The sequence below is a fragment of the Grammomys surdaster genome, unplaced genomic scaffold (genome assembly GCF_004785775.1).
Source record: "Grammomys surdaster isolate TR1022 unplaced genomic scaffold, NIH_TR_1.0 164, whole genome shotgun sequence".
NCBI classification, from domain to species: Eukaryota; Metazoa; Chordata; class Mammalia; order Rodentia; family Muridae; genus Grammomys; species Grammomys surdaster.
The window spans coordinates 2,931,174-2,939,943 of NW_021604612.1; positions in this window are offsets into that span (position 1 = coordinate 2,931,174).

Sequence of the window (8,770 nt, forward strand, 5' to 3'; positions counted from 1 at the left end):
GCAGGAATCCTCTCTCTCTCTCTCTCTCTCTCTCTCTCTCTCTTCCACCCTGTGGAACCCAGGTGGTCTGACTTGACCATCCTTACTTGCCGAGCCGTCTTGCTGCCTTATAAAATGTAGTGTGTTAGCAGCTGTATTCATATCCCAGCATGCAGTGCACCATCCGATCAATTTAAACCACTTAAATCATCTCAAAGAAACTGCACGTCTGCCGAGCAGCTGGTCCCCGTGCAGGTCTCTGTCCTGTCCCCTGGCAGCCATGGAGGACCGAAGCTCACTTATCCAGAGCACGGATCCTGTTAACCCTTCAGTAGTGAATGACGGGGTACTGTTGCAAGGAGACCTGACATTTTCCCCGGCATCCATGGACCGCTAATTATGTATGTCCTGCCCACGTTTTAGCAAGGCTGCTAGGAACATCTACATCCAATTTTTATGTGAACGTGTGCTTTCCATCCTTTTGGGTTCTCCCATTAATTTAAGAAATATATCACATGGACAAGGAGTTGTGGACCAGCATGGGCTACATACTATAAATTAATTGTTTAAAAAAATTTTGAATAAAGTATCACATTTCCTTTAAGAACAGGCCTGTCCTTCCCTCGCTGTATCCTGGCCAGGCCCCAGGGAGCTTGGTCCTCATCTCTGCCCCCCACTTCTCCCCCCATGTCCTTTCCTTGGTGAAGAGAGTTGCCCCTAAACTCAGCTGTTTCTAGAACCTTCAGGGTTCTTTGGAGCCAATGTCACGTTTTGCAGTGGGGGAGGGAGAGGAGGAGGCATTACCCAGAAAGCCTCCAGGCCAGCAGCAGGCCAGAATGCAGCTCATGAGCCAAGTATGTGACAGGTGGCCATGTCCTCTTCCCACAAACCCTTCTCCATGTGTGGTGCTCCACATGGGATTCCCTCTCAGCACTGGCCACATGTCGATACCAAGAACTTTGAGACCTCTTGTTGAAATGGTGTTATTTGCCGGGCAGTGGTGGCGCACGCCTTTAATCCCAGCACTTAGGAGGCAGAGGCAGGCGGATTTCTGAGTTCGAGGCCAGCCGGGTCTACTGAGTGAGTTCCAGGACAGCCAGGGCTACACAGAAACCCTGTCTCGAAAAAAAAAAGAAATTTTATTATAATTATATATAATTATAAATATAATCTTTCTGTTATTATAATTATAATATATTACCTTTAATTATAATTAATTTTAAGTTATTGTTTGCTTATTGTGCTGGCTAGTTTGATGTCAACTTGATACAAGCTAGAGTCATTAGAACAGAGGGAACCTCAGTTGAGAAAATGTCCTCACTAGATTGGCCTGTAGACAAGCCTCTGATGAATTTTCTTGACTGCTGATCAACGTGGAAGGGCCCAGCTTGCTTGAGATGCTGTGTCCATGGACAGGTGGTTTTAGATGGTGTAAGAAAGCAGGCTGAGCAAGCCATGGGGAGCAAGCCAGTAAGCAGCACCCTCCACGGCCTCTGTAAGCTCCTGCCTCCAGGTTCCCTCCCTGACTTCCCTCAGTGATGGACTGTGTGATCTGAGAGTTGTAAGTTAAAATAGACCCTTTCCTCCCATAGGTGCTTTCTGCCAAAGAACATCTTATCATAACAACAGAAACTTAACCAAGACTCATTTGCTTTCTGTTTTTATTGCATGTATGTATGTATGTATGTATGTATGTATGTATGTATAGGCATGAGTAGGGGGTGCTTGCCATGGCACATATATGGAGTCAGGGAACAATTTGGGGATACGCTCCGTCTACTTCCCCTGGCCTCTGAGTTCAAACTCAGGTTCCAGGGATCGAGCTGAGTTTTTCAGACTTGCGTTGCTGAGTGTTGGACACGTTCGTCACAAGCCCTCTTGCTGGCTCTACTTTGGTTTGGTTTGATTTTGAGTCAGGGTCTCACTTTGAACTCTGGCTGTCCTGGAACTTGCTATGTAGACCAGGCCGGCCCTGAACTCACAGACATCTGCCTGCCTCTGCTTCTGGAGTGCTGGGATTAAAGATACGAATCACTTATAGAGTTTTGACATTTTAAATCTTATCCTATTATTCATTTGTTTATTTGTTTGAGGCAGAATCTTTATCGTAACTGAGTCTTTGGGGTTGTTTGTTTGTTTGTTGTTTTTGTTTGTTTTTTTGTTTTTTTTTTTTCTTTTTTGGTTTTTTTCGAGACAGGGTTTCTCTGTGTAGCCCTGGCTGTCCTGGAACTCACCCTGTAGACCAGGCTGGCCTTGAACTCAGAAATCCACCTGCCTCTGCCTCCTAAGTGCTGGGATTAAAGGCGTGCGACACCACTGCCCAGCTGAGTTTTTGTTTTTTAAAGATAAGATTTCACTAAGTAGCTGAGGTCAGTCTCAAACTCATAATCCTCCTGCCTCAGACTCCCAGTTGATATCACAGGCATGTGCTACCATGCCTGACATAATTTTGATTTTATGTTTCAATCAGATGGAAGCAGGAGAGTCATGAGTTTAAGGTATGTTTCAGCCACATAGTTAACTTGAGGCTAGCCTGGGCTAGAGGTGGGACTTTGTCTCCAAACAAACAGACAAAAAAAGTCCAGCTGTGGTGACACAGGCCTGTAATCCCTCCCAGTACGGAGAAGGCAGAGGCGGACAGATCTCTGTGAGCTTAAGGCCAGTTTGGTTTACAAAGAGGGTTTCAGGACAGCCAGGGCTACATAGTGAGACCCTACTTAGAAAGAAAGAAACCTGGCTGTCCTGGAACTCATTCAGTAGACCAGGCTGGCCTCGAACTCAGAAACCCACCTGCCTCTGCCTCCCAAGTGCTGGGATTAAAGGCGTGTGCCACCACTGCCCGGTTTGGTTCTATTTTCTACAATGTGACCAGTTGCCTCATGTCCCTGCCATCACGACTCCTTCACTGTGCTGGGGAACCCCCACCCCAACGATGAGCCAAAATAAATCCTTCCCTCCCTACTCCGGGCTGTTCTGTCAGGTGTCAATCACAGCGACGGGAAGAATAGCTAAGCAGGCAGTATTGACTGGCCGCTCCTTGTCTGGAATATGAGCCCCATGGCGGCAGGCTCTTCTCTGATTCGTTCCCAGATGTAGTCAGAGCCTGGGGATATGGTATAGAACACCTAAACGGGAGATACTCAATAAATACTTATTCAATAAATCTTATCACAACTGATCATGTTTTGTGGGGTTTTTTTGTGGTGTGTGTGCTGTGTGTGTAGGGTGTGTGTGTGATGTGTGTGTGCTTGTGTAAGGTGTGTATGTATGTTGTGTGAGAGCAAACATAAGTATTTGATGTGTGTGTGTGATATGTGTGTGAGGATTTACATATGTGTGTATATGATGTGTGTGTGTGTGTGTGTGTGTGTACGCGCGCGCACTGTGTGGTAGTGAGGTCCAATCTACTCCATGATTTGAATATTTTCCTCAAAGTTTAGAAAACCACGCCAGTGCAGCAGTGTCTCTGGGTTTCTGGCCTCATTGAGAGCTTCATGTCCTTGTTTCCAGAGCGGACTGATGTCCGGAGTGAAGGTGCTGGGAAAGAGAGCACGGCCTTCTTCTTCTGGGGAAGAGCTCCCGCCTTCCTCATGGCTCAGTGAGAAGGCTTCTTGGCTAGCTGCTGGGCTGTCCCTCCTGGATTTTCCAGCCTCTAGAGTCATGACCCTAACTGCTTTCTGGTTGCTGTAAATTACCGGCCTGTCTGTGTAGCCGTGGATACAGATGAAGACGCACGCGCTCGGCTCGGCTGTGCTGCACACTTCAGTCTTGCGCTGGGTTTTCAGAACACTTCTGAGTTCTGTCATAGTTCCATTCTGCAGAGGAGAAAAAGAGAGGCACGGGGGCGGGGCGGGGGCGCTTCTGTGAGGATCAGAGTCCCTCAGAGCTGGGATCTAGAGCGGGCAGCTGCCGTTGGGAGCACGGGGCCTCTTTCCTCCAGGGTCGGGCACTGTTCCCGGATCCATGCTGTTGTTACCAGGGAGGAGACTGTGTGCTCTTCTCTTGTGGTTTTATGATTTTACAGCCGACTGAGGCCTTCCTGGACCAAGAGCCTGAGAACTCTCGTCTCAACCTCGTGCAGTGGGTGGTGGTGGCTTTTTAATCTCAAAGCCTGGCCTCCAGCAAGACCGTACCACCCAAACCTCCCTGTCACCAATTGAGGGGCCAAGTGTTCCAAAGCCTAAGAGAGACATTTCTCATTCAAACCACCACACAGGGTCTCACTCTGGACTCCCGTCTGGCCTGGAACTCATGATATTCAGACTGGCCTTGGGCCTAAAGTAAGCTTCCTGTTGCAGTTTAGAAGGCTCTGGTCCCTTGAAGCCGATGTTATTAGCCAATGATGAACCGCCTGACTTAAGTGCTGGAAACTGAACTCCAGTCCTCGGTGAGAAGTCTTAACCACTGAGCCGTATCCGCAGCACCCAATTTTTCATTTTTTTACTGGATATATAATCACTGTTCATATTCATTGGGTTCAGTGTGCTAATTTTTGGGTTTTCGTTTGTTTTGTTTCGAGAGAGGGTTTCTCTGTGCAGCCCTAGCTGTCCTTGAACTTACTCTGTAGACCAGGCTAGCCTCCAATTCACAGATCTGCCTGCTTCTGTCTCATAAATGCTGGGATTAAAGGTATGCACCGCCACATTTATATACATCTAGGCAAAAACACTCATACCCATAAAAAACAAACAAATATTATATATATATATATATATATACTTATTTATTTATTTTATGCATATGAGTACACCACCATTGCTCTCTTCAGACACACCAGAAGAGAGCACCAGACCCCATTACAGATGGTTGTGAGCCACCATGCGGTTGTTGGGAATTGAACTCAGGACCTCTGGAAGAGCAGTCAGTGCTCTTAACCACTAAGCCATCTCTCCAGCCCAAACAATTTTTTTTTCTTTTTTTGGTTTTTCGAGACAGGGCTTCTCTGTGTGGCCCTGGCTGTCCTGGAACTCACTCTGTAGACCAGGCTGGCCTCAAACACAGAAATCTGCCTGCCTCTGCCTCCTAGGCGCTGGGATTAAAGGTGTGAGCCCCCACTGCCCGGCTAAACAAATATTTTAAAAAGAGTATTAATACCTAACAATTACGCAAAGAAAATACTATACATCTGTTGAAAGAAAAAATAATAATAGCTTTACTTATTTTCCCTCCCCCCTACTCTCTTTCAGACAAGGTCTGATGTAGCCCAGGCTAGCAATTTGCTGTGTATAATGTTGAACTCCTGCTCTTCCTGCTCTCCACCTCCTGTGTGCCAGGAATATTTATATAGTCTATAAGGGCTTTGTGCCAACTAGATAAAACCTGTTGGGTGACCACTTCTGCAGCCCTATTCTATGCATTTTATTTTGTTTTGTTAAAACAGGTCTCAATACGTCTAGCTATCTGACTAGCCTGGAACTGTGTAGACCAGGATGCCCTTGAGCTCCCGGAGATTCTCCTGCTCCTGCTTCTGAGTTCTGGGATCAGAGACATGGCCTGTTTTGTTTGTTTGTCTTGTTTTCCTTAACACCTGTAATGATGTCCTAGCAGAACCACTGTACCTGTTGACTGGACACAGCAGCTCGGAGCTTGGCATTAGATTAGAACCTACCACCTTCACTTCCGGCTCTTGTATCAAAAGGGCCATAAAGCTAGTGTCAGGAGGAAGTCGTATCGCGTAAATAAGGAATGAGAGTTGCTTCCTTGACCAGACTGAAGCAAAGCTGGGCACAACTGCCGTTTTTGGTTTGTTTGTTTTGTTGTTGTTGTTGTTTTGTTTGCAAGGCACCCAGGCAGGTGTGTCTGTGTTACCTTTTAGATCTCTCGAAGATCATTCTGTCCTGGGATGTGCTTTGGGAACTTCACCACCCCTCAAGGGCTCCATGGAAATAGTAAATGTTCAAAAAAAGTTGTACAGGTTCAAACACCGGGTAAAATTTTATTTGACCCAGCAAGAGGGATGCTGGATCAGCCATCCCAGAGTTGTCTTGGCTTTAACTTACCCTCCTTTGGACGAACACCTCCAACAGGAATGAGAACTGAGGTGTGCCTGGCCCTTGAAAAACATTTCTTCTTATTGTGTGTTGTGGGGTGAGCGTGTGGAGGTCGCAGGACAACTTGCGTGATCTGGCTGTCTCCTTCCACCACCTTCTTTCTCGGATTTTCCCTGAAGGTGTGTATTCAATCCAATGAGACGTGAACTCGGGGAGAACCGGGTAACCCGGCCTTTCTTTCACTCGGTGGATCCAGCTCTGACCTGGACGCAGACGAATTTGGAGCAGGAAAACCAGCGTCCCGTGTCCTTCCGCGTGGGTGCAATCCTCTTCGTCAGCGGTAGAGGGCGCTCGACCTCCACGCGCCAGAGCTTCCTGCCTTTCCTGGCCTAAGAATTCTCTGTCGGGGGGAAATTTTTTTCAGATCCACCCACTTTGTTCCTGGATCAGACTCCCCCGTCCAAATTGGCAGAGAATCTCTTGTCTAAGCAAACACTTCAGGCAGCGTTGCCAGGATCTCACCTGCTCCCCCCCCGCCCCTCCGCAGGTGCGGTTAGGAGACAATCTGGTTCTCACAAGCAAAGAGCCCAAGGACATCTATGATACAGAGATGCCAATCAAAGTTGGCCAAACAGTGAAACGCGGGCTGGCAACGCTCGCTGGGTAAAGTGCTTGTTCTGCAAGCGTGAGGGCCTGAGCCGGGATCCCTGGCACTCAGGCAGACACCTGAGTGTGGCTTTGCATCTCTGTAGCCACAGAGCAAGCAGAGACCGGAAGGATCCCGGGACAACAGTGGCCAGGCAATCAGTGAGCTCCAGGGTCAGTAGGAGACCCTGTGTCAGAAATTAATGGAGAACATGATAAAAGAAGACACCTTCCACCAACCTCTGGCCTCTTCTTGAGCCTGGAACACACGGACACACGCATGCGCATACACACAGAGACCAATGAGCTAGGGCTCGGGGACCTGTTGAAGGCGTTGAAGGTTGTTGAAGATTGCTGAGAGAGCCCTGGACTGGGCAGACAACTGCAGGCTCTGCAGATCCCGTGGCCACTCTGAGCCTCAGTTTCCTTATCTGTCCCGGGGGGGTGGGGGTGAGTCTAATACCCGGAGGTTATTGCAGAATTTCTACCACTGGCAAGCCTGAATCTTGCCTAGAAGACAGAAACTTCCAGATCCGGGATGACATGCAAGCCTGGCATCAGGATTGCCCACTGCATGAAACCTCTCCGCACCATCCAATGCCTACAGGAGTTCGGACACAGGAACCGGTGGATCAGGCTCCGCCCCGACTCGCCACCAGGGTTGAGCCTGTGTATTGCCCCCCACTCTTTGAAAGCGTCTCCATGCTTCAGGGACTTGACCCATCCGGGTTTGTCTACATGAGACACCCTCCCCTTCCCAGGCATTCTTTCCTGTCCTTTCCCTCCGCTATAGGCCGGATGTTCCCGTCACAGCTGTTTATTGAATACTAATTCTCCTTGTAGAGCCGTAAGGGGTGGAGCCAGTGAGGGGAGGGGCTTAGCGACCTTAAGGGGAAAAAAGATCTAAGGGAGCTTGTCTGCTCCTCCTGTCCCGTGAAGAGAAATCAAAAAGGTCTATCAGGACTGGAGAGAAGGCTCATCCCTTAAAAGGGCAGCGAGTGCAGCCCAAATCAGCTCAGAAAGTGACAGTAATTTAGTACCAACAGGTATTGGGTCTAGCTGTAATAGAAAAGTCAAGGCTATGGTGGTATTCCAAATCCAGCCTAATTTCTTTCAGAAATAACACTGGGGGCCCCACAATGTCTCCATTACCCTTTTTACCCTACTATCTTCAGGGGGTGGACAGGTTCTAGATCCCAGGAGACCGGTGGGGCTACCCACCTGCCTGCCAAGGATCAGACAGTCTTGAGCTCAGTAAGAGTTTCCTGGGAATCATAAAAACAATCCTAAGGTAAGGTGTGGTCTTTAACTTTTCTGTTACTGTGATAACGTGTAACCATGACCGAGGCCACTTATAGAAGAAACAGTTGATTTGGGGATTGATGTTCTGGAGTCTATGACGTGCAGCGGAGGTGGCAGGCAGAAGGCAGGGCCAGCAGCAGCCCAGAGCTCACATCTTGAAACCAAGAGAGGGCGAAGGGTGAACTAACTGCCCCCCAGGACCAAACTTCCTCCGGCGAGGCCACACCCAAGTAGCCACCAATTGGGGACCATGTATTCAAAGGTCTCAGACTTACGAGGGAGGGACATCTCATTAAAACCAGCGCATCAAGTGAGCCTGAGGATGTGGCTCCCCAGGGTCAGCTTCACCCAGAGAGTCAGCTCGAATCAGGGCCACAGGCTGTGCCACTCCTAGAGGCCACCTCCAAAGGGCACGTACTACTGCCGCTCATTGGTCCACAGACCTAACTCTGAACCAATCAGAGGATGATTGACAAGTACCTCCCGGAGCTTGTTAAACAAGCAAATCCTCCCGCCTCAGCTCAAGCCTGCCAGATCAGGAGCCCTGGAGGTGGCCCTGTAGTTTTCAAAAGCCCTCAAGGGGTTCTGGAGGTGTTTCTCTGTGGGAAACTAACACCTTTCAAAGGCCTATAGCTTCCTTTGTTTGAGTTTTCGTTTTCGTTTTCACTAAATAAATTACTTAGGCCCAGTGGGGGTTGGAGGTAGAGACAGAGGCCTCTCTTTTGAGTTTAAGGCCAGCCTGGTCTACAGAGTGAGTTACAGGGCAGCCAAAGCTACACCGAGAAACCCTGTCAAGAAAGAAAGAAAGAAAGAAAGAAAGAAAGAAAGAAAGAAAGAAAGAAAGACAGAAAGCA